The following is a 26,823-nucleotide window of genomic DNA, read 5'->3' as shown; positions in this document are numbered from 1 at the left end:
ATAATATATCTTTTACTGTAATACACTTTAAAAACTGAACTATTCACTATGTTTTCCAACCGCATCTCTTATACCACATTCCTGTTCAGATAATCTCTCTCTCTTTTTTTTTTTTTTTTGTCTTTTTCCTTTTTTTTATCAGTACCGGGGATTGAACTCACGACTGCCTGCTTGCAAGGCAGGCGCTTATGCCGCTGAGCTAAATCCCCGGCCCCCAGATAATCTCATTCTTACATAGGCAAGCATTTGGATTAGAAAAGAAAAGCCAAAATTTAAAAAGTTAAATAGCCAAAGCTCAAATAAAGGTCATGCAGCTCTAGGATTTTTTAACATTACATTTGCACTTCCTACCAAGTTTGAGGTCATGTGATCTAAATTTCCATTGTAATAGAGGTTGAATTTTACCAGCATTTCTGTTTTTCTTTTTCTAGATGATGCAATGCTGGATACAGAGCCTTTTAACTGATTTTCAGAAAATCAGTTAGCACTCAAACTTTTATAATTGCCAGTTCATGTGTAGAACGCACAGTGGGATCCATATTCTCACTCCACCTCTCAACTTCCAATTACACTTAGGTATTAGCTCTTCCCTGAACAGCCAGGGATGCACTACTGACACACTTAGTGCTCCGAGTGCCCAGCTCATCCGCTTCCTCTGCTTCCTCTCGTCTCAGCTCCTGGCAGGAGACCCGCCTAGGAAACCTCTCCTCTACAAGATGTTCCAGGGACCACATACCTGCCTTGCCCAACACGCATAGCAGATGAGTAATGACTGCGTTTATAGATTTTGTGGTGCCCCAGCTGTCACTGAGGTCAGTGTTTTCTGCTAAAATTGGTGTATTTTTGGCTATCTGCCTCATCCTTTGGGCAGTTCAGACGTCATCAGCAGGGCCCCGGGGTCTGAAGAGGCCACACACTTAGAGAAGGAAACCGAATGCTTTATAAAACCTTGCAGAAGGTGGTCTAATGCAGTGGTAATAGCTCACCCAGAGGCCTTGTGGAAGACTGAAGTGACTGATAAAACCCAAGGGAAATAGTGACAGCGCAGGCCCAGTACCTGGGACTGGAGAACAGCTTTGGCCCCTGTCCCTCTGGCTTGCTGATTAGACCAGAGAAGACACTATCTCCCCCTGCTTCTGCCATTGTGAGACAGGGTGTTAAGAATCCTTAGGAAATACAGTTCCAAGCCATCAGAAAATAAATGAGCACATATTGGAAGCTCCTTTAAGATTTGGAACATTCAGGAAAATATTTCAGGTGTAAAACAAGAAAGAAAGAAATGGGGAGAGAGAAAAGACTGAAATCAGTTAACAGATTCTCAAACAGGCACTTAGAAGCCTGACCTTAAGCCACAGGCCGCGCAGGGGGAAAGCTTACAGGCTGAGTCTACAGCCGGTGAAAATTGGGTTTGAAGAGCTCCATGGAAACATTCAAGCATTCAAAAGCAGTGGATTTGACTCAGTGGTGAGACATTAGAAGCTGATTGGCTGGAGGTTTAGCTCAGTGGCATAAGCGCCTGCCTTGGAAGCAGGCAGTCGTGAGTTCAATCCCCGGTACCGATAAAAAGGAAAAGACGATTGGAAACTCTTGTGGATGTGTTAACAGGATACACTTCACAAATAGATGCAACACAATAGGAATATGTTTTTCTTTTGAACTTTAACCCCAACACAATCATCATGGCCTCAAAAAATGAGGGAAATTTGTTTAAAGTTTCTAAATAAGTTTCAATCCACTAAAACAACAACAATCTCTACAGTGGCCAAACCCACATCTTCTATTGTCTATTTCACTTCCGCCTTCTAAAGGACCTTTTTTTCCATTAAGGAGAACATACACATGTGTACAGTGAGATAGATACGTATTTGGTCTCTTGCTTTCAGTCTTTTCCCTCTTAATTATGCCAAGTGTATTCAAATGCTAATGAAATATTTATCTCACATTCCTTTACTACTTAGGGACTGATACCGGCTTTTCTGTAACTCTCCCATATCTGCTTCCGTTCTCTCATGACTCTCCCTTGCTTGGTTTTGATAGTTCCCTAAATTACTTAACAAACCTAGTCGCGTCTAATCACTGGCTCATGGCCTACCATGGAGAATGCTCTCTGTAGCATCAGAGCCTGGGGAAAACGTCCTTCTAATTAAGAGAAAATGCTTCCCATCTGAGGAGCAATAAAAGGTGAATCCATGCAGAAAAGTCAGAGGCTAAAACCTGGCGGGCAGTTAGGAAAGCGGGCTGGGCGGGAGGGCTTGGAGAGGCTGGGGAAGGGAGGGGTTGGCACTTTCTGTTGGCTCCAAATGAACTCCCTGAATCCTTTTGTGTTGACCTTCATTAAATGCTCTCCTCTCCCTTCTTTGTTCTATTCTTCTTCCCTTGCTCAGCCAACACCTTTGTGCGTGGCAAATATGCACGCTGGATTTCTGCCTAGAATGTTCCATCCTCTTAGCATGGCTTGCTTCTTCTCGCCCTTCAGGTCTTGGCTGGTACCGGGCAGATAGCCTGCAGCCTGCCAGCCTGTCTCCCGGGAGCACAGTTGTTAGAGTGCCTGGAGCCTCATCCTGCCTCCATCCAAGCACTAATCAGGCATCTCTGCAAAAGTCATGGCTAAGGAGCTTCAGCAGGCAATGTGTGCCTCCTTCTCTTCTTCTGTTTCCCCTCTTCCTCCTCAGTTCGAGTCGTTTCAATCTTAAGGGGCTCCACAATTTGATGGGAGGCTTCACTTCGGTGAAAACTCTTTAGGAATAACACTCAGCTCGTGTTCATGATGAATTGTGAGTTTTGCAGTTCCCTTCCTCAATTAAAAAAAGAAAAAGAACAAGGCAGTCACACAAAAAGAGTAATAGCATTAGCCAAAGTTAGGTTTTGGAAATTGAGTTTAAAAGTCTGGGAACCAGGACCAGGGTTTAATTCAGTGGTGCAGTGTCTGCCTGGCGAGCATGAGGTCCTGAGTTCAATTCCTGGTACAAAAAATGTCCTGAGTTCTGGAAGCAATGACTGTACCTGCATAATGTTATGCTCAAATGAACAGAGTGGACCTGGGAAGCCCTTTCTAAGCTGAACTGCAGGCTGAGTTAGTCCTCTGCTCTGGCCAGAGGCCCCTGTTCATTTGGCCCCGGCCCATCCCTCTCACTAGAGATGAACTCCATGAGAACTAGGGCCATGCTCACTTGGCTCACTGTGTTACCCTGGGAATCCAGCACAGTGCTGGTACATAATCACACTTTTTCATTACTGAAGAAATGATTGAATGAGGAACTCCTTATGTAGTCTCCGAGATCAAGCAGAAATATTTCCTGCATGAAGTCTCCCCTCCCTCTCTCAAGCAGCCATTGGTGCTCGTCTCTGAACACCTGCAACACTGCAGTCCCTTTCTCTATGTGGGTTTCCCATTTCTTTCTTTTAACAACTCCAGGAGATAGGACTTTCCATATGTACAGATGATGAAACAGGTTCAAAAAATCCAAGGGACACCGTCAGTAACAGAGTACAACATCTGTATTCAAAGCTAACTTTTCTTTTACAAAACCCCTTTCATTAAATCACAGTACCAATATACCTGACACCATACCACAATATACACAGTATTGTGCTCGACATCTTTCTTTACCCAGTTATAGGTTTATTGCACCTTTTGAGGTGATATCATATATATTATTCATCTTTGTATTCATAGTGCTGAGCATGACACCGTCCACACCACATTTAATATCCAAATTAGAGGATGAGTACATGGATGAATAAATGTGGTTCAAGAAATTGTGGACATGCAGGGAACTTTCTAGTCTCAAAGACTCACTCTTGGGAAGTCTTGGTGTTTGTGTCCATGCCTCAACATAAGGTGGGCCAGCTCTACGAGGTCCCTGACTTGGAACCAATCTACTTCTTTTGTCTGTTGTTAGACCCCTAGATTTTGAGGGCATCTATCTTACCTATCCATGGCTCATAGGATATTCCAATTGCAGTGAATCAGTGAAATGCTGGCAGTGTATGCCTATGTGACACATTTCTGGATTACTTAGAGCATAAACTATTTTTCTGTACTTGCAGTTGAAATCACCGCGTGCAGTGGCTGTCAGTCCGTGAGGTGAGACCATGATTCTGGCAGATTCTTTTAGGAAATCAAAAATAGCATGCTCTCTGTTTTCAGATGTCCCCAGGCTTGCTGAGGAGATATCATCACACAAGAAACAATTAAGAGAATGGTGCAAGCAGGCTCGGAATCATATGTCAATATGAGTCACAGTTTGAGGTCCTGACTTCCAGGCTCCAGCTGTGCCAGGGCTTCAGTGAGACCCAGTGGCCCTCCAGAAATCTCAGTGCATGTGCTGTTTGCTCCCCACAGAAGCTGGCAGTCTTCTGTCAAACCATGGGTCCGGGGTCTGGCAGGCATAAGCACAGCTCAGGGCCTGACACTTTCCAATGTATTCAGGGACTCCTGGCAAGAGTGCCAGGCTAAGACAGCCTGGGGTGCACGCTGAGCCAGGCCAAGATGCCTTTCCAAATCCACAGTCTTGTGTTAAAGCACAAAACTATGGTTTGGGGACTTTAAATTCAATTTCCATAAATCTAGTTCTTGTTAATTTGATGGCATGTGTGTATGTACACATGCACATGACCACCTTCTTCATTTTTTTTAATTAAAGAGGCAAAAACTGAGAGCTTTCTAGGTGATGATTATAAATACCAACTGAAGGCTCTTTGAGAGTAGTTTTCATCAAAACTGAGTCTTCTATCCAAATGTGAAGATCCTCAGGACTGAGCTGACTTAGATGATTTTGGAAGGCAATGCAAGAAGTCCATTACCTGTCAAGTCTCCTTAGCCACTGACTTCTGCAAAATAGGCTTGAGTAGAGTCACCTGTGAGGCCCCTATAGCTCTAAAAACTGTGCTCAAAGGCAAAGGGCCCGCGGGACGCCTGGACCCGGAACTCTCCATCATAGTGGAAGCTGACTTCGTCCCTTCTCCCTAAACAAAAGCTGGAGTCATGTATTAATTTGCAAATAAAAGTTTGAATTCTCACAGATTCTCTACATAATAACCCACTGACAAAGTAAATGTCCTGGAAACTCTTTAAACGCTAAAGGTACTTTCCGAAACTTCAATTAGACACAAAACAGAATCCAAATGTGATATTCTCCATTTCAAAGCAAAGCCCATGTTTAGAATGAGATTTTACTCCACCTGCTGCATACGGCTGTGTTAGGAACCTCTGCTGCTAGGGGAGAATCTCGTGATTCCCCAGAGCATGGCTGTTTAGTTCACTTTTATTTTCCTCATCATTAACACCTTCTTCCCAACTATGAAAACAAAACAACAAAACAAAACAAACCTAATTCTTAATCTGAAAGTTTTCTTAAAACCAAGCGTGCCCTATGAAACCCTATAAACAAAACTAAGGCAGAACATATAAAACAAGCACATGCACCAATGAGCATTAATATAAATTAACTTAGCGATACTGAAAGATAAATACAGTTCATGCAAATAAACAGGATTAAAATAACTCTTCTGCTCATGAAACCAATTCTAAAACTTGAGTCAATGTGTACAGCAGCAGAAGCATTCTGTTATATTTGAGTTTGATCTTAAGTTCTCCCATTCAGTAGCTATGTGCTTTTGAGAAAAATGATAAATTTAGCTGAAATGTATTGAGAAATTGTTACATTTAGCACTGGACCAATTCTTCCAAGTGTTGTATGACTTTTCTGAATCCCTTTCTTTCTCTGTTGAGTTATAATTCTGATATGTAATGTATATGTTGTGAAGAATACAGAAAAGTCATGCAAAAGAATTTAAACATAGAGTAGGTGATTATAATTTGGATATTTTAAAAATAAATAGAATACAGTAGCAATGGCACTGCTGGTATATTTAAATTGTGAAAGAGTTCCTACTTTACTTTCAAATATATCAATACTAAATAAAGAAGAAACTCTAGAAGCAGAAATTCTTATCTATTTTAACAGGTAATGAAAGTAAACAAAAGCTAGCTAATACAATATTGTCTTTTTATCAAAGTAAAATATAAAAGAATAAAAAGAAATCCAACATCTCTTGGATGTTATTTTTATGACATGAGAGAAAATAAATTCTATTATCACTCTAGAAGAAAATTATGAGAAGTTGGTTTTTCTTTTAGTCTACTTTTATTGTTCCGAGAGCTTGATTCAGTGAGTTAACTGGTACCCACATTCCTTTAGACAGCCAAAACTCCTTAGCGATTAGATCCGTTTGCAGTTTCACCTCCAACAATGACTATGATCAGGAGGTGTTTATTTAAGACTTAAGCTTGGCATAATTCAGCCAAACGGTGTTGGTTTTATTGAGCGAGCCATATTTGTCACACACAGGCAGGGACATCAGCGATCCAAGGGAATTCTGGCCCACCCCAGAGATGCTGATAAGGGAAATTGTTGGGAGCTTTATGGGGCAATACGAACACCACACTGAATAACATTCTGTTTCCTGGTTCCCTTGTTCCAGTCAGGGCATTCATTTGATGGTGAGCTGAGATGGAAAAGGAAGGGCATGGACATCATTCAGCCTGAAATAGATTGTGGAACAACGTAGAGGTAAAATTACTAGCCGCAGTCTTTCCCAGTATAGGACTGTGCTCGGTGCCACCCACAGTGAATTAATTCTAAATACAGCTCGGAACTTTAGTCCGAACTGTGGACTAAACCATAGCCTGGGAGACACTGAGCCTGAGTAGCTATGCCTGTGTTCATTTCTCAGACTTGGGATGACCAGTGATGTTTCCCATAGACACCTTTGGTATGACCAGTTCCCAAAGATCAGAGTCCAGTTTTGGGGTCACTGTGAAGCCTCATGAAATCTATGAAAGAAAGAAGACCAAGTCTGATCCGCTGTGGACCGCCTATTGTAATCTCTGATTGCGTGTGCTTGGCTTTGGGACTGTGTGACCCAGCAGAACGTGTACCCACCTACAGGGCACTCTTGGTACAGAGCTTCCCATCTGAGTTGACATTTCAAAATGCACTGAACTTGTTTTACAAGCTTTCGCTTGTAAAAGAGTAAGTTGACAGGACAAAAAGTCTTAAATGGATCTGAGTTGCCCATGAAACTATGCATTTGAAAATGCATCTTGTATTTTAAGTGATTCTGTGCGTCTATAAAAGGACTTCAAAATGTTAGAACAAAAGTCGTCTTTGCTGAGGATCCAGGCGTTTGTGTGGAAATGGATTGGAAGCCAGAAGAGAGTTTCTTTCCTAGAATTAAATACTTATCTGTCGAATTTCTAATTTTTATTTAATCAAAGTCCAAGGAAAACCCAACAGTCAGAAAAGTACAACATCAAACCAAAATTGCTTGCTGAAGCAGTCAGAAGACTAAATAGCTAACTTACCCTTTACCTTCCTAATTTTATTAATTATATAATAAAGAGTGATTGTCATGCAAGACACAGCTCAGCAGCCTGCTGTTATGACCATAGAGGTAGCCAACTGTGAACGACATGGTACAGAATTAGATCCTACATCAGGGATAATGTAAGGACACTGAACCAAGCTCTGCACATGGCCCATTAGAGCCAACAGATGCTAAGTAAGACATGTCTGGATGCCTAACCAGCAGTCTGTAAAAACTTGTTGAGTAATTGATTGACTTACTGATTGACAAAATAGCCACTGGGAAAGCCAAGTTGGATGACAGTGCTTTTGATATTAACTCTACTAATATGACAGTGGCTTAGCCAAGTCTCAATATTTTCCTACTACAGGATCCTCAAGTCTACAACACAGAGGATAATCACTTGCTCACAACAGTTACAAGGACTGAGAAAAGAGATTATTGTTCAAAGTCTGAGGCACCTTCTCCAATCAAGACAGTCCAGCAGCAGCTTCTGCAGGGATTCAGGGCTTGACAGCTGAGCTGTCAGTCTCCCTAAAGGACAGGCAGAGGGCAGACCACATTCCAGGAGCACAGGGCACAGGCAGGCCCGGACGGGCCAGGCAGCAGGGTGGGGGGACAGACAGAAGCTCGGGACACTGAACAGACATGAATGAGGATAAAGAGTCCTCAGGGGCTCTCTGTGTCTAAACCTTCCCACTAAAGCCAGAGACATCCTGTTAGATCTGTGGTTCTCACACTTTAGTACACAAGGGATGCTTAAAATATGAAGCGAATGCTTGTATTTTTAAAAATTATTAAAGATATATCATTAATCCCCCCTGTAAATCCTCCTCCTGGCTTTCAGCACTCAGCCTTCTGGCCACTTTCTGAAGCAGTCTGCAAGTCCCATTTCATGAGTGTCTTTACGAGGAGGTCTCAGCAAAAACACAATGAATGTGGTTGCTGGAAAAATCATTACTGTGCATCGCTATCTGCCTTACTGCAACTTCTGGCTTTCCCTTAAAGTTCTGGTGATCATGAAAACTAAACCTTTTGAACTGATTCAGTGCATCAGAGGAGCCATGACAGCACGACCAATGTCACTCACAGAAGAGGCAGGAAGGAAAGGGTAAGTGTGTTTGAAGTGAGGGGAGAGTATTTTTGAACGGAGATTGATGATACCGTGTCTTTACTGTAACAAATTCTTGAACTTTAAACACATATTGTGTTTTTCAATCACATTTCATATATCCAGTCTGCTTTGGATACTTGCTTAAATCACACAAAGCTAAATTCTTCCCCAGAGACTCAGAACTAGGAAATCTGAGTCAGAGCCCGGGGAGCTGCATTTTGGTGGGTGCAATACACGTGCTTCTGGCAGGAATGATCTACTAAACTCGAAGAAATGCTGGCCTGTGGAGGACCTATCGACCTCGATCAAACGAGGTTTGATCCTTTTAATTGAGGTACTGGAGACTGAGCCCAGAACCTCATGCATGCTAGGCAAGCACTGTTCCACTACACTACAGCCCCAGCCCTAACATTTGTATTTCTTAATGACAGTGGCAAACACCTCCTGATGATACAAAGCTGTCACTGTGCCACATAGCCAAAGGGTTGAGTTTCTCCCTGTCTCCAGGACAAGTGAAATTCACAAACCATTTATCAAAAACTCATCGTGTGAAAAGCATTGAATTAGGAATGAAAAGCATCACAAATAAGGACAGTCACATGCACAAATGACTACAAAACCAGGCTGACTTGGATAAAATCATCAGCTGCCCAGGCCAGGAAACTGACAGGAAAGAAAAGGGAGTTGTCCGAGTTCTCCATGTCGGAATGTGGGAAAGCACTTTGGAATTGGAGCCGTCTGAGAGGGAGCCCGAAGAAAACCTGGGCCGCCACAGAGGAAAGGAATGATTTAAATGAAAGTGCGGACACCTAGGAATCCACAAGAGGGTGTGCCTTCGGGCTTTTTAGAGGACAGGCCGAAGCAGAGTGAAAGATCAGAAAGGGGGTGAATGGTAGGATGAGTTTGATTTTGTTGTGAAAGCAGTGTGCACAGGATTTTTAGCAGAAGAGAAACCAAAGATGTTTGGTTTGTTTTTTACATGGAATCAGTGATATTTAATAGGTAATTTAAATATTATTTTAATAGCTAATACATTGATAAGGCACAATGTTTCAAAAGACGAGATGGTACACAATCATGCATTTTCCCTTTGTCTGTCCCTGTCCCCCAGCTATTTATTTAGGAGACAACCAATGCTTCCAGTTTATTTATGTGGGTGGAGCTATTTAGGAAGATAACAAATGGCTGAATGTTAGGCAGGTTGGAATAAGGAAAAGACAGGCTGGGGGGACGTTTTGAAAGCCCCAGTGGTGAAAGAAGGCTTGAAAGAGAGTAAGTCAGTAGCTACCTACAGGAGGGCACTTCTGAAAGGGCCTTCATAGTCATTTTATTTCTAGGCCCAATCCATCGGTGGATGGACGAGCAAGAGTTAACTGTAGCTAACGTTCTGACTCAGGGGTATGGTGAGGAGGGGGTGCTAAGTTTTGATAAATGGAAAGATTGTGCAGAAAGATGAGCTCAATTTTAGAAGTTTTTACTTAAATAATAGAACACAGATCTTTTTTATTTTAAAGAGAATAAAACAAAACAAAACAAAGCAGGTCCGAACAATATAAACAACACAGGAGTTCAAAATCTGACAGCAGGAAATCAACAGTGGCTACCAGAATGTCTCTTATTTTCTTCAAAATAATTGTCCATGCCTCACACACAATAAATTCAAACTAAACAGAATAGTATAAAATCAATCAAAATAAAAGAATGAAAGCATTGCGGGCCTTCAAAACCAAATAATAGGAAATCAACAATGGCTGCTATAATGTCTCATATTCTCTTCAAAATAGCTGTCCATATCCTCACACATATTGAAATCAAATAGTAGAAAACAGATTAGAACCAATCAAAACAAAGAATAAAAGCATTATAGGGCTTTAAAGCAAGAAGATAGGAAATCAGCAATGCCTACCATAATGTCTCATTTTCTTCAAAATAGCTGTCCATACCATCACACATAATAAAATCGATTTTTGCAAACCCTTTAGGAGAAATTCTAGGCATAGATAATCCTATACATGCACATCTATCCTTTCTGTATTAGAGGAAAAAACAAAATAAAAATACAAGAAAAACAAGAAACAAAAGAGACAGCTAAATAATAAAAACAGAAAACCCAAACAATAACAATATAGGCTTTCAAAACAAAGGTGGCAGAAACATAACCAAGGTTGTTATTTTGCACAGTTATCTTCAAAAGAGTTGCTCAGATTACCAGATATAGACATGCAAAATTTATCCAATGCTATTAGAACACAGATTTAGAAATGACAAATGTTCCTTTGGAAGGTCAAACACAAAGCTTGAAAGAGAGGTCAGAGTTGGATATACACAGTGGTGAGTCAAGGGCAAAGAGGTGCGGGTGACAGTTTGCAGTTTTAGGATTCCAAAAGCTCATTGGAAGAGACTACACAGAAGACAAAGGAAGAGGTGGGAAAAGTGGGAGGCCAAGCGAAATAAAGGAATTTTTCAGCACTCCTAACCAAACAGCTTGAAGAGAAAAGATGGAGAGATGTCCATGACAAAAGGTCCAGGAAGGGGCTGAAGGGGATGAAGAATAAATGCCCAGTGTAAAAGCTGAGATCTAAGCCCCTGCCATCTCAGCAAAGTAGCTGAGGTCTTCCGTTCCACAGAGAATGTACTTATATTTGGAAGTTTAAAAAAACAATCACCGAAAGCACTTTGATGGGATATTGATTGGGATGAAAAAGGAGATTTTATGGAGCACTGTAGATTCAACTGAGATTCGACTGAAGGAGCTACTCGCCTCCGTTTATACCTTTAACCACAATCTCAAAAATACTTTGTTAAATATTCGATCTCTTTGGACAAACTGGGAAACATGTCCTAGAGCCACCATGTTCTTTCTGTGGCCCATGAAAGCAGGCAGAACTCAAGTTCTGGAATTAGCCGTTGGCCTTTGTTATTCAGGTAGCGTATGTGGTGACATTTGGAAAGAGAATTTAAATGCATTTATTACTCCAGGTTGGTCAGTTTGATTTGCTTGAGGCGCCTCGTGAAAACTACAAAAAGTATTTACAAGCAAAAAGTATTTACTGTGGAGAGATCAGAGACAAGTGGAGTCCTTCCCTGTCCCTTTGACAGAGAGGACTAGGGCTTCTCGAGCTACGGTGCTCCCAAGAGAGCACAAAACCCCGCAGGCACACCTCTGGGTTTGTCCCCACAGGCACACCTCTGGGTTTGTCCCCACACTCAGTCATGGAGTATATTTTAGTTCCCATTTATTTATTTATTTATTTATTTTTGATCCTATGCTGTATGGATCCCCCCCCCAATTTCATAAAATAAATCTCTCCACATATTTATTTCATGTCAGACTCAAGCATGTTGCATAAGAAAGCCATGTAACCACACTTAAAAGTAAACACATTAGTCTCTGAATCTGAGATGATTCTCCAGGAGAATTTCATTCCCAGGGAAATCTACACTGAGATTTCCTCCTCCTCCACTCGGGCTCTGCTGCCCTCCAGTGGTGCAGTGCGGGGAAAGCCCGCTACTTTCTGGGTGCAGCCTGGGTTACTAACCCATCCAGGCCTGGCTTGAAGTAGCATTAACTCCTGAACTAAACAAATCATTATGCGCCCACTCAAGGTACCTAATTAAGAGGAGCATGAAGGAAACACTGTACTTCCAAATATTTCCCAAAGGGCCTATGGCAGAAATAATCAACAGCAACAACCTCAAGCTTGTGTTTAATTATAGTAATTGGCTGACTCTGAGGGGTCCAGAGGTCCAGGTGGCAAGCTATGAGTGGAACTGGCTGCCTTGTTCCTCTGGGGTCAGCCCCCCCCAGCTCCTCTGAGGCATAACCCTCATCAGAACTCATGACCTCATGTTCTCCAGGGACACCCAGTTATTTGGAAACAGTGCGTTCGTTCCGGGAACAGTTCAATGCTTCCCATGTGGCCAAGACTCTGACTTGCATGGTCAGCAATTGCGGTGATTACACTGATCACAGAGTCGCTGTGCAGGGGAGGTACTGACCGGGAGGCCCTGACATTGATGCTCTGCGGGGCACTGTGATAATTGATCACCAAGAGCCCCTCAGATGCCTGTAATCAGCTTCCTCCGCTGTTTATGGAGAAAGGAGACCACCCAGTCACAGGGGCTGCAGGCTCCGTGCTCTGCTGGGTTCTGCATTGGGCACAGAGGGGTCAGCCCCCGGCTGTTCACTTAGGCCTCTCAGCTGGATGGTCGTCCTGGCATGCAAGGACCAGGTTCCGATGCCTGTCTGCTGGTCTTAGTGGACCTCGTGCATTGTTACCAGTCCTTCAGAGGATTTAGAGTTGTGTATCTTTTTCAATAATAAATTTTTGGCACGAAATTGCTAATTCTGTGAAACTGCTCTTAGACACAGAAATGAAATGGGCCAGTTCAAAGAGCAGACATAAAAGCCCTGAAAAGAACACCAGGCTTAGAAAGCTGGGATGGAGATTCACCCCGGCTGTAGCCAGCCCGTGACAGGGACTGTCACGTAACACCTAGGAGCTAAGTTACTGGTCTACAAAGCATGACGTGCCTTTTGAGAAAAGGAGAAGCCACACCAGTACAGCAAGACTAAGACACACAGGCAGGTCCATTTCTCCTTTCCTTTCTAAGCAAAACAGACCCACCGCTACCTAGTTTATAAACTAGAACTTGAAAAACACTTGATTAGGTAGCCTGTCGGTTCTTCCTTCTTAACTACCTTGTCCTGGGGTGACAGATACCCGAATGCTGATGGTAACACTGAACGCTTCTCCTCTTCCCCACTTCTTTTAAAATTTTTGGTGAAATAGCTTATGGTTCTGTTATGGTTTAATGTCCAGCTTCTCATACAATGAGTATGATATTTGTTGGGCATAGACAAGGCATTAAAGAAACTATGGATTCTGAAGCATGTGCACCGAGCTAAGGGGGACAGAAGGACTGCAACTTGCAGTGGTCTCATAGGACCGAAGAGCGCAGCCCACAAAAAGGGTAAGGCAGAGCTTACTAAGCAAGCACCAGGCAGCTCTGGAACGTGAGAATGTGCCTAAAAATGGTTACGCTCCATCAGCAAACGTTGTAGTCACTTTCTTATCATGGGGATACAATACCTGACGCCCACAGGGTGAAGGAGAAGAGGTTCATTCTGGCTCGTGTCATTAGTCCATAGTCAGCAGGCTCTGAGGCGGGATGGTGAGGCCCAGGGGCATGGCGGAGGAAAAGCTGCTCACGCCATGGAGGTCAGGGAGCTGCCAGAGGGACAGGAGCCAGGGAGGAGACACAGCCTTCCAGGTGGCATCCCCAGCAACCAGACCCTGCCTGCTGACAGTGAGCCAGCTATAAACCTTCCTGACCCTTGGGGACATCTAGGTGTAAACCACAGCAGCAGAGCATCAAGGCAGCCCCAGAGGAGGGGCCTGGAGAAGCTGTGAGCGGGGTGAGGGGGCAGCTCCCCCATCAGCGCCCAGGGACACAGACTGTAAGGGCGGAATGGGCTCCCAGAGAGAACTACATTAAACAGAATCGAGAAACCAAGATTTCTGGAAATAAGAGGCAAAGTTCTACTGCACTGTATTTGTATATATCTATCATTATTAGTAGTAGCCATTATTAATATAATTAATATTTATTTTCATTTAAAACTTTCCCTTTAAAACAAGACACAATGTAAAATATTTACAATCATATTTCTCAACCAGCAAGGGTGCTTTTTTCCCGTCGTGTTTTAATCTTGGTTGTCCAAGTCTGGATGGGAAGTATCCGGCTCTGTTTTCCTTCCTTTAGAGTAATACGGGGAAGACTCAACCCCACAGCTGGGGACTCCGGACCCCGACATGTCCACGTTGTCATCCAGCTGCACCAGGCAAGTGCAGAAAGAACTCCTTGTCCTCTTAATATTTTCATATTTCCACTTGTAATCTATACAGATTGTAACTTACAAATGTAACTTCTCAAACTATAATTCATACTTTTATGCATTTCTGAACTCCAATTTGTGTGCCCTCCCCAGTAAATCTCTGGCGATGCCTCATCCTTGTGGAAGATGTGGTGTTATGAGTGAGGGGGATATTCGTTCAGTGAACCTGTATTTACTGGGCATGAGTTATAGGCCAGACACAGAAGGAACAATAGAAATGCATGGATGACCGGCACAGGCTCACTCACAGAGTGAAGGCAATCGGGGAAGGGTGTGAGCACGTGTGTGTGTGTGTGTGTGTGTGTGTGTGTGTGTGTGTGTGTGTGAACTGCTACAGCGTCAGACGGCAGACCCTCCTGTCCACAGGTAAGGCTGGATGTGTGTTTCCCACGCGGGCGGACGGGACAGATTGTACCTGCTTTGCCCAGAAGGGGCTGATCATGAAAGGCATTGTGTCTGGACAGGGCCCTCGGACATGGGCAGGATTTCCTTGGTGGAGCCAGAAAGACAGAAGGCCTGCAGTGGAAGGCACAGGAAGCTGGGCCAGTGGGTGTGTCAGCATGGGGCCCCCAGGGACAGCAGAGGGAGGCTGGGGCGGGGGACGGGAGGCGAGTGTGGGCAGGAGGTGGGTGCTGTGTCAGAGGGGACGGGGAATGGGACAGGTGTGGGACTTTTTTTTTTTTTTTTATGTTTTTGTTTTGTTTTGTTTTAGGTAACGGGCCTTGAACCCAAGGCCTCTGCACTGAGCTACGTCCATTTTTTATTTATTTTGAGACTGTCTTGTGCAGAAGAAATGCGAGGTACCACAGGGCTGCAGGCAGAGTAGCCAGGAGAGGAAGGATGTGAGGAAGGAGACCCCCTAAATGCATCTGGAGGACCCAGGTTAGTCCCGGCATAAAATAATAAATGAGGGCACCGGAAGTGGGTGAGGGTGTGCATACGTGTGGGGGGAGTGTGGGGTGGAGTGTTATTGAAAAACGGAGTGCAATTTAAGGGCATTTCATAAAGATTAGAGCCCTCCACATAAAAAAGGTTGCAACCATTTTTAGCAAATAAACTGAACGTGCCACAAGGTCAGGGTATTTAGTATGATGTACGTAGGTATATTTGTAGCTTTGGTTAACCACAAAGTCTTGGCATCACTTAAACAAATATTTTTAAAGAAAAAGTAAAAAAAGTCTGAATCAAGGAGAGCACTGCTAATCATTACCTTGTAAACAATGCTGAGTATTTTTCCACTGAATACATTATTATAATAAATGGAAAATCACACTGGAATACAGATATGCAGGCCATGAACAGAGCAAAGTAATAAATTGCCCTGATTATTCGTAAGCCAATGGTTGCCAAAATTTCCCTGCAAATCCAGCTGTGCCTGGTTTCTCCCCTGGGCTCTTCTGCCATCCACAGGCGTGGCGCCACCTCCGTCACGGTGTGGATCCACACTTTTTGGGCAGGAGAAATGTCAGCGGCCGTGGCAGGAGGCGGGGAGCCCTGTATTAAATGGCTGCACAGCGCTCACTCTATTTCACCTCCACGCCAGCTCTGTGGCAAAGTATTTATTTCCTCCATATTTATGATGGAGGAAGTCAATGCTTGAATATAAGGAACTTGAGCATTAGCTCAGAGCTCACCAGAGGAGAAATTCAGCACTAAAGGCCTTTTACTGTGGCACGCTGGGGCCACATATTGTCAGCTCTGTGCCCTTAGGGACATTGCACTGGGTCATGTTGTGCCGGACAGTTTGGACTGGATGCCCTGGCTTTCACAACTATGCATTTCTCCTGTTCCAGACAACCGATCCTGCAATTATTAATATTGCTGCTTATCTTACTTTATGTAGGTTAAACCTACCCTTGATAAAACTGATGAAAATTATTAGTACTTAATCATGTACACCATTTGCTGTCCCATTCTGTCTGCTCTAAAGCAGTCCCTAAAGTACACAGCATCGCCCTTTATACATTTTCAGAGGCATATCTTCTACTCAGGAGTTCAGCAAGGCTGGTTTGAGGGAGCAGGCTACCAGCCAAGTGAGTGAACCTAGCAGACTGCGCCCCATATGGAGTCCGACATAGTTCTGATCAAGGGTGGAAGTCTCTTCTGTCACCTTCCGCCTTCCAGGGATGCCCTGCCTGTGTGTTTCAGCTGCCTGCCAGTCTGTACTATCCCATGGTAGCTATCTCAGGTGCTATTTGTTTGTATTCTGTACGATGACTGTCTTGGTCTTTCTTGGTTTTTTCTCATCTGCACACCAGCCCACTCAAACTCGAGATTTGTTTTTATTTTTCTGGAAAGAAATTGCTTGTCAGTGTCTACCTTTTTCCCCCCATACTTGTCCCAAACTCTATTCTATTTTTTAGAAGTGTTTCTTCCAGAAAAAATATCAGACATGTTTGGGAACCTAGTTCCTAAGTTATTTATCATCTTGTATGCTGTCTTTGCCCAGTTCCTTTACCCCACTGACCCGAGGTGTGTGCCCCATAATTTAAGAATAGCAGAAGAGCTGGTGTGTTCCGGAGTAGTGCAGACCCCCACATAACCGGGGTGAGGAGGGGCCTGGTGGGCTGTTGAAGGTCAAAGGGAGCTACTACGATGGAAGCACATTAAAAGGTTTCAGATGAAACACTTGGATGCAATCCAGCAGTATGAAAAATCATTATTAATTCTTAAGAACTTTATGGAGATTAGTCAGAGTTCAGGGAGATGCTAAAGGGAGACGAAATACTAAGCCATTACAGTTGTGCAAATATAGAGGAATGAGAGTCAGACTGGAGTCTATCTGTAATAATCCATGGAAAGCAGATAAGAGACTCAACTGGAAGCTGGCCTGTAATCTCAGTGGAGACTGGAGACACAGAAAAGCGGGAATCGGAAGTGACTGCAAAGTCACAGCAATGATGGGGTCAGGGAATCTAGAGAAGCAATCAAAAAATTTGAGGAAAAACTAAAATCCGACCTCTCTCTCCATAATTTTTTGAAATATTGGTTGGACGATGATGCTAACAAGTACTCAAGTCAGGGACCGTGTCAAAATCAACTGAACTGTTAAAATGAGATTAGAAGACAAAAGAGAGACAGGGTAGACGTGCTGATGTGGGTGGGTGAGGGACAGGAGGTCACAGATGTGGCAGGGTGAACGGGGAAGGATCCAACCTCATCTGGCAGGAAGCCCCCAGTTCTGTGTGATGTTCTCAATCTAGCCTCTACTGGCCCAGCAGCCAAGGACTGACCAGGGAGTCAAAGATGTAGTGACTACTCATAAACAAGAAAACCTGTCACAGAATGTGACTCTACACAGAGCTTCCTCTACAATAATGTGGAAGCTGTAGTCCTGAGACCTCTGGGGAAATGGTGACTGTGAGTATTTCCCGTCTCACCCCACGGAAGGGCCACTGATCCTGCGGCCACGCCTGGTTCTCTCGGCACACTGACATTTTCCCACCAAAGGTGCGGCAGAAATACCTCTCTTCTAAGATCAGATGTCACAGCACTTAATTCTCCCTCTCACCTCTCCTTTCCAACACGCCATGTGGCCAAAGACTTGCAATTATTGATTTAAGTCAGTGTTGTCAGCTGTCAAATGGGAACGACATTACCCACTTTATCTTTTTATGAAGATCTTTTTATTAAGTCTTAGAACAGGTCAATGAAGAATTTACACTTCTAAAAGTATGGAGTGGTACTGGATTGCCGAATACCAATGTGTTTCTTTCCTCAGCTACTGATGGGTGCTGCCAATTTAATTTTTATGTAACTCTAAGACTAAACTAAGCTTCTTTTAGTTCTAATTAAAATTTGAAAGTTGTGTTTAAGAAAGTGAAAGAAAGAAAAAATGTGCATATTTATAGTGGGCAGGCAATTTTTGTATATGACTGGAATCTGCCCAAAAGTACTCTGAACACTCAGGGATTAAATTTTCAATGAAAAACATGAAGCTTAGAAAGTAAGTGAAAAGTACTTGGCAAGATACTTATTTACATTTGATGCAGGAAAACATTTTTATGATAGTTGGTCAAACCTGACATGCACAGGAACTAACCCATCCCAAATCATAGCAACAGCCATTGCAGATGTTTCTTGGATTATTATGTGTCTTTCTCATGTAATGCACCACCACTCTGGGAGAAGACAAGGGGTTGCGTGCCTTTGAACATACTTGGTACATGTGAATGCCTCACTGTGAGTGAATGAATCATTAAAAAAATGAAAATCTCCTTTAATATATAAACTGCTTACTGAAATGCAGAGACATTCTGGCATCTGAGGTACTGCAATTCTCTTTTTCTAAGATATACTTGTTAAAATGGCGAATAAACCAGATCTTTTAGATCTGTGTTTGTAGCAGTCTACACGCCCACCAACAGAGGAGAAGTCCTCCTTTTTCCCCACCGCCCCTCCAGCATTTGTTATTAGTTGATTTCTTGATGATAGCCATCAAGTGTAATGATTTTATTTATATAAATTGTTGTAATGTTTGGTCAAGGAAGGATGACCACAAAATGCAGTGAACGTTTAAATTAAAACGTTATTGTGCTAAAAAGAACATTGCCACTTAATCACCTTAAAATACACTCCTTTGTTTTGAACATTCTTATCCCATCCTTCTTGGCCATGTGTCTTTAATTGTGATAAGTTTTAAAAGTTAAAATATTCATTACAATTTTCAATCTGCCCTTCCATAATACTTCTAGATCTCTTCTAAATCTGCTCTATCATGGGAGAGTAGCTAATTTGTAGGTGGAAAAGCTTGAAAGCCCTGAGCCATTGTCTTCAGAAGTTCTGTGGTTACTGAGTTGAAGAGGAAGCTCCGGCCAAGGCTAAGGCTTACTGCCTTAGAAACCCTGCTCAAGGGCCCTGTGCTTTCAGATTCTAGAAGCCAGCAGACAGACGCCCCCTCACCCTCTCTGGGGTGGCTTTCCAGTCCAGAAATCACCAGGTTATTTCCAAAAAGATAAGGAAGTGCCATTTTAGCTTCAGATCAAAGTCACATTGTCCACCCTCTTCCTTAGGAGTCAAACTGGTGTCTTCAAGCTAAAACCTAAAAGGAAATCAATAGGGGCACATGTGGGTGCTACTCTAAGGAATCAACGGTGGGGACATTTGAGACACCCTTTCAGTCCTCTGATGTCTTGAGAACGCTGGCACTGTGTAGCCATCAGCAGAATCTGGATCCCTGTCTTAAGTGCCATGGATTTGCTTTGCTTTTTTCTTGGCTTTAGCTTAAAAGACACAGAGTAAATGCTTGTCAGTTGATTAGAGTTAGTTGCAAAATAGTAAGTGGTATTTAAAATAACCTTATTTGAACTAAAATAGCTGTTTTAAGGTGTGAACAAATATCGAATCAAGCATATCCATACTGATGTCAAAGGATAACATAGTTGTATTTTGGGAGGAGAGAGAGAAAGAAGAGGAAAAGGTGTTGATGGAACCTTTTACAGTTTTTGGAACGAGGGCTCAGGGTGTCCTGGGCAGTTGGAAAAGGTAAAATGTCACCCAGGATCAAAGCAAAATATAAAAAAGAAGGGGAGGAAAACAACAGAAACAAGGCTTTGTCAATGAAAAGAGAAAAAAGGACTCAAAGGAGGCAATGGGGAAAAAATTAGGACATATTATGTACAGGTCCAAATTCTCTATGATGAATGTGTTTATGTGTCAAAAATATACAAATAAAATGAATTTTTGAAAAAGATTCTATATCCTCTGAAAACTGCATCAAAGTTTCTCAGGGAAAAGCAAAAGTGATCTTTTTATTGCTCATTTATTTATTGTCAAGAAGCTTTAAAGCACCAACTATGGGTGGAACATTGCTGGGTGAGCAGTCTGCTCTGTACGTCATACACTGCTGAGGTTGATGGAAACTTCAGAAAGCTTAGCATTGCCATAGCTCAAACCATGTTCTCAAAATCAGCTCTACAAATAGTGAAGGTGATTAATGTTCTCTATACTTCGAAAACTGTTCATTACATAAAATAGCAATTCATTATGTAGAATTTTGTCTTAAAATATTCCTTACTGTAGGTAAATTTCTGCTCAGCAAAATTTTGGTGGATACTGATAGACAGTGCTAGAAGTAATTTATACTCCCTCATGGGCTTTTGCAACTAAGGATCATATTGGCTGTAGGATGGAGGAGACTGAAAGAAGTTGCCCAAGTGGGAGGCGAGTCTGTTCCCCCGTGGCAGACTCTCCGGAAGTCTGAGATTTCCATCAAGATGAACATGGAAAGGTAACCAAGGCGCCAGTTGCCAGTTGCGTACCATACAGTCAGTCTGACTTCCACGACTTAGTCCTAGAAAATTCTTGAAGCAAATAACAAATAAAACTAATGCCTACCTTGGCTAATCCAGAATGAAAAACTTGACCAAAGTGTTTAACGCTGAACAATAACATCTGTGTGTATTCCTTATGTGGCATCTGAGAACTCCAAGCAAAGCAGTATTCCATGTGTTTTCAAAACACACTCTTGGTAACCAAATTGCTAAATAGGATTATTGTCTTCTAGCCAGTTAAATGTCAGAATCCATCCACCAGAGTCACCCATCTTAGTTCTGGAGGGCTTGTTCTGTAGCTATTTTGGTAGTAATCAGATACAGCAGGACCAATTTTGTATTACAGTACTCTACATGTCTAATAATGAAGCCAGGTTCTGTGCATTCAAAAGTATGTCTTCCTATTGTTTACAAATACATTTGTGATAGGACAGTAGATGGGGTGATGAGAGCGGATGCAAGCATGCATCTCATCCAAGGGATACATCACACTGGTAGGAGATATATTTAAAAAGAGGATTGCCAACCCATTTTTTTTCTTTAGTGAGCATTGAAGAGTATCAAAAAAGAACTCTTCACTTTGGCCTGGGTCATTGTGCTGTGCACATCAGTGTACTTGGCACCACCAACTTCAGAAGTTTCTCAATAAAACATCAGTTCATCTATGTTATCCTGTTAGTAAATTGTGAGCTTCTGTGGAAAGAAATGAAGATTTTTCATTGATGTATTAGTGCCTGCTACCTTCTAGGCACTTGACATGTAACTGTCAAAAGATGAAATCTGTTGATAATTTATAATTCAGCAGCAAAACAGGAAAAGCTTTGCTAAGTGCATGAAAACGATCACAAGTGTATTTCAAGGCAGGATCATGATTGTCAGTTAAATTTTTCAGTCCTTGTTAAACAGAAATCCTAGGGAATGACCAGGAAGAGCACCTAATGCTATTAATATTAGGTAACAAACTATGAAAACACTCAATTTTTCCTTAAGCTAAGCAGTTAAGATTTAAGTGCAAATAGTAGAACACTGTTAAGAGGCAATTCTATTCTGTTTCATTTTATACTTAAAAAACAAGTTCTCATCTAAGTTCATTTTTGTTGGCATTTCTACAATTTTTCTCATTTCCAAAAACCCCTGATATTTAATAACAAAAACTTATAACCAACTATACTGATCTTTCAGAAAGAACACCCAGTACTTAATAAAATCCCAGAAGAATTTAGAAAATCCTAACTCACGAGAACATAGTGACTATTTGGTTTCAGGCCATTGGCTACTTCCTTGTTTGAGTTTTCCAAGTCAGATAGTGCTACCCTTGAGACATGCCAGCAAACATTAATAATCATGACCATAAATGAAAAGTTGGCCTTTGCCAGTTGGAGGTAACACTAGGCTTTCCAAATCCAGTGCTCTCTCTAGAGCAGCAGAGGGCAGTCAAAGCACAGTTAATTGCTCAGTATAAACCTTTTATTACACTCAGGAAAGAAACATCGTATTTTTTTGCAACTATATATTTTTTCCATTTTAGGCTAACACCTATATATAAGAGGTTGGAAATGCGATATATTTTCAGTCTCAGAGGCATTTTGGGGGCCATAGAGAACTTTTACAAACTGTGATGAAATGTCTGCATAGCATTGCAGGGACTGAGAGTTCAATTTAATATATCAGAAAAAATGTTTTAGAGAAGAATGCTACACTGTAAACTTGGTCTAAAATGTACTTATATAATATAAAAAATACTAAATTGCAATCCACCAGAGGCAAAGCACTGTGTTTGTTTTAGCTTAGAAACAAAGGGTCGCAAGGACCCCGTCAGGCCAGCTAATGTCCCTGTCCCTCTTTAACCAATCCAGGAAGACTACTGACAACCATAAACTGGTGAGGGTTAAGACATCATCATAATTGTCCTCTTTTCTTATTCTACAGGAATTTTGCTGTTTTTGCTGCACCCCAGTGCGTACTACCTAGCACTTTGATATATAATCCCTCATGTTTTTGCCATGGTTCAGTGATCAAAGAATTCTCACCTGGAAAACAGACCGATGTTCACAATTGGTCTGATCCTGCAATTGTTTGTTTTCAACTTTAGAAGGAGAAGCCTCCACTCATGAGGAGAAAATAAACCCCTGTATGCTGTATATTTGAAATTTTAAAAAAATTTCTATCATAACTGGTCAGTATAAACCTCAAGCTCATCAAAAGCAAGAACTGGTACTCCCTGATCCTGACCCCTGGATCACTGCTCCCACGAGTCTGCAAACCCACACAACTCTGATCCTCTTCCTTCGTAGAGTGTCCCAGCACTGTGACATGGCCAGAAATGGGACTAAATGGAACTAGCGATGCCTGTGGAAGATTTCAAACTCTGAGCTTCAATGAGGACAACCCAGCACTCACTTCCCCCCTTGTAAACTCACGAGAGCCCCATTAGCATGGAGACTGGGAAGGGGTACATTGCCTGGGGTGAGCATGAAATGGCTAAGGGTACAGCAGTGGCCTGGGGAGAGATGGTGTCTCTGGCTTTGGAAGGGATGGTGTGTCTGTGAAGCCAGGATATTGCTGCAACATTGCCTTGAAATGTTTGGGCTTCTGGACTATGGCGATCTATCTGGAACCCAGACTATGGTCTGACTGCATAGCATACTCCAAGGCCACCAGTGACACTCTCTGGGCCTGGGGCAAAGGCAACTTCTTCCTTCTTTAGAGAAAAACACATTAAGCACCTGATGAGGACTTTTTAATTTCCTCTCACTAGCTGGCCTCTTGCCATCTGGGCTAGTTTCTGTAGTATGAGCAAGCCAAGGGCCAGGCTGAAGTCCCAGACCAAATTCTTCCAAGGCCAAACAAGGAAATGCTCAAGCAGACTTTGGAAACCAATAGCTAAGAACACTAAGTCATCTTATTTGAAAGCTAATCCATTGGATGTTACATACTTTTCCATCAAAAGCAGTGGATTAGCTATGTATCTTCATTATACAGCACAGCACATTCTCTAAGTTTACAAGTACATGGATAAGGCAGTGTTTGAAGGTTTCCTGTTTCTGTTTATGTGGTACTAGGGATTAAACCCAGGGACTTGCACATGGTAAGCAAGTGCTCTGTCACTGAGCTACCTCTTGAGTCCTTTGTGAATTTTATTTTGAGACAAAGTCTTATTCAGTTGCCCAGGGTGGTCTTGAACTTGGAATCCGCCTGCTCCAGCCGCCCAAGGAGCTGGACTAGTAAGCATGCACCACCTGCCAGATTTAAGTCAATATTTTAATTAGATTCTGTTTTTTAAAGTATAAGGATCTTCAAGCCAAATGAAAGAGATTATCTTTATAGAGTCTCTAGTGTTGCAAACTTTAATTAGAATGCAATGTATATAGTTTTTGAGGTGATAGCTAACACCCATGGGAATTATCCAGGGATGTGCCCAAAACACAGTAAAAAAACAGAGCTTCTTCACTGTGTTTCCCCATAGTTGAGTTGGCCAAAGCCACAGAGCCTCAGACTAGGACCAAATGGAGCGTCACTGTCTCCTGTGATGAAATGTGTAATCAGCCAGCAAGAGTTAGGCTCTGAGCACGCCCTACTAGCTCCGAAACCTGAAGCCAGGATTTTCAGACTCCTGCTCTTAAGCACATCCAGGACAACAAGGGGAAGTTACTTGTTTGCAAACCCCAGTCTCAGGACATGTGCGAGGAACAGGTCAATTGGAGAGTTCAATTGGAGGTCAGTGAACCCCTATTTACACTGCTGCTCTTCAGTTTTGTTTCCTGTGAGGAAGATAAAAATGCAGAGAAAAGAAGGATCAAGAGAAAACCAAGCAGATGGGCAGTTCAACTGGACTCTAAGTTAAACCTACCTTATACCCGCATTTGGCCATTGCAGCCTTTGTCTTCTGAATTAAGTGGGGTTAATAATGTTCCCGTGCTAGAGGACTCTATTAGCTCATTGGGTTAATCTTTGAAAACTATTAGCACACTGCCTGGAACATATCAATTTGCTCAGTCAAGGTTAAATATTATTGCTATCATTTTAAAGTAACAAAAGAGGGACAGGATGTGCCTATGGCAAGGAACAGTTAGTTGTTCCTGAAATACTGCTGTTTCATTAGCAAGTCATTTGGAGGTTCAAAAGGAGCATCCACTCTTCAGGTCTATCAGCAGAATCAGGTACTGTAAGAAACTCATCACTGCAACCTACATTTGTATAATTTGCACAACAAAGGACAAAAAGGCCACATAAAGGGGCCACATAAAGGTGGAGGGAGCTTTGTCACTCACTGGTCCTACATCTTGGCTTTTGAATACATTATTCCAAAAACAGTGTTTGTATTTTTCCCCTCCTCCTCCTCCTCCCCCCCCCCTCCTCCTCCTCCTCCTCCTCCTCCTTCTTCTTCTTCTTCTTCTCTCTCTCTCTCTCTCTCTCTCTCTCCCCCCCCCTCCCCTGCCTTCTCCTTATCCTTCTTTTCCTCCTTTTTCTCATAATTCTGCATGAATACTAGCAATAGCCCTGGGATCCAAGCCCAAATCCCACAGCTCTTCATGATCAAACCTCCAAGCTTCCCTTCCACAGGCAGACTGCAGACTGCAAAGAAGCTCCTGTGCCTGGGAAAGAGAAACCAATTCAAACAAACCTCGGGGCATATCAAGGACACCCAGAAATGAAGACTGGAGGAAGCCTCTGTCCTTTCTTGCTCTTAGTTCTGCCTGAAGGCATTGCTGCAGCATTGAGGATGGGAGTGAGAGAGAGCTGATGGGTGAAAGCTCCAACGTTACATGTTCTGTTCTTTTTTTTATTCTAGCTCCCCACATGAATGTTCTTCTGGCTAAACTGCTATGAAAATCTCCCATTCCAAAAATAAAGTGGTATACTATTATGTCATAATATCTTGTGCATACATTGTGGAATGTAAATCTTATACACAGCCTGATTTCCAGTATCTAAAACAGTACTTCACACCCAGAAGATATTAAATAAATATTGTTGAATAAGTGAATTCCAGTAAAGGAAGGAAAATTATTATGGAACCACAACTGTATTCTACAAAGAACAGAGACCAAATCTTTGAAAATGAAAGACCCCTTGCCTGAGCTCCAGGCTAGATTGAAGTATGAACGAAGTGGGCCTGGATTTAAATTCTGAGCATGCATTAAAAGCCATGAGTTGCTCTGCATAATAGCAAGCAAGAATAGCCTAGCGCTGGGACTTAGGGGAGCAGGAGAGGCAATGCAGGAAGGCGGGCATGAACAGGAGAACTCGGGTAGGACGAGAAGGCTGGCAGAAGCCGGGTGCTACGTGGGAGGAAGAGACAGTGAGAAGGCCCTGGTGGGGGGGGGGGGAGTCAACAGCAGTAAGAGGAATGTGCACTTTGTCATCTGAACTTTATGACTGTGCTCTCCCATGACCCAAACGCTGGCAGTTCAAGTTTTTGTTAAGACATTATCAGCCTTGTTTTCATGATTGCTTTGTACAGGCGGCAGAGGAGCAGACGGAGGGGGTGAGAGAGCAAAGAAGAGAAGTTGGGTCCCAAGCTTGGGTTTCAGCCGGAACAGAAACTAAAAAGCTACCAAATGCAAAGTACATCAGAAAGCAGGAAATCAGAGCAGAACCGGCTGTGAGTGCGACTGAGGCTTGGGAGTAGGCTTTGAGCCTCCAAAGAACATGACATGGGAGCTGTATCCCAGTCTTAGCCAGAGTTCGAGGACCTAGAGGTCCCAGCTAACACTTGGGACACATGACACAGTCTACATAAAGTTTTATTGTCTTGCACATGAGCCCTTTGGACTGCGGGTTCTTTGAAGGCAAGCATTTTCTTATTTTTGAGAACATCTGTATCTCCAGCCATGTCTGACAGAGAGTAGTTAATATTAGCTGAATAAATACAGAAATGGCTTAATCATATAGATTTTATTCCTTAGGAGCTACCAAAGATTAGTGAGAAAAAGCGCAGAATGGGAGAAAAGGAAGGAATGAGAGAGAAAGATGGGGAGAGGCAGGGGTAAAGGGAGAGAAAAAGAGGAAGGGAGAGGGGAAGAGAAAAAGAGAAGGAGAGAGACAGAGCAGGGAGGAAGGGAGAGAGAAGGAAGTAAGTATGTACCCCAATACAAAAAAGCTGAAAGCTTTTTCTGATGGTTTCTTCTTTATCTCACTTTCTATCTGTCATTTTTCTCTTATCC

The 26,823-nt window shown here is 42.6% G+C and overlaps 1 protein-coding gene across 1 annotated transcript in view; it reads right to left on the bottom strand.

Moving 5' to 3' along the window:
• Synpo2 (synaptopodin 2) overlaps positions 1-26,823 on the bottom strand; it is a 177,696-nt gene that overhangs the window by 74,962 nt on the left and 75,911 nt on the right. The gene's annotated exons all lie outside the window — the stretch shown is intronic.

Source organism: Cavia porcellus, unplaced genomic scaffold, assembly GCF_034190915.1.
Source record: "Cavia porcellus strain 051 isolate PalLab524CR breed Dunkin Hartley unplaced genomic scaffold, mCavPor4.1 scaffold_14, whole genome shotgun sequence".
NCBI lineage: Eukaryota > Metazoa > Chordata > Mammalia > Rodentia > Caviidae > Cavia > Cavia porcellus.
This window is presented reverse-complemented; position numbering and strand designations above follow the sequence as displayed.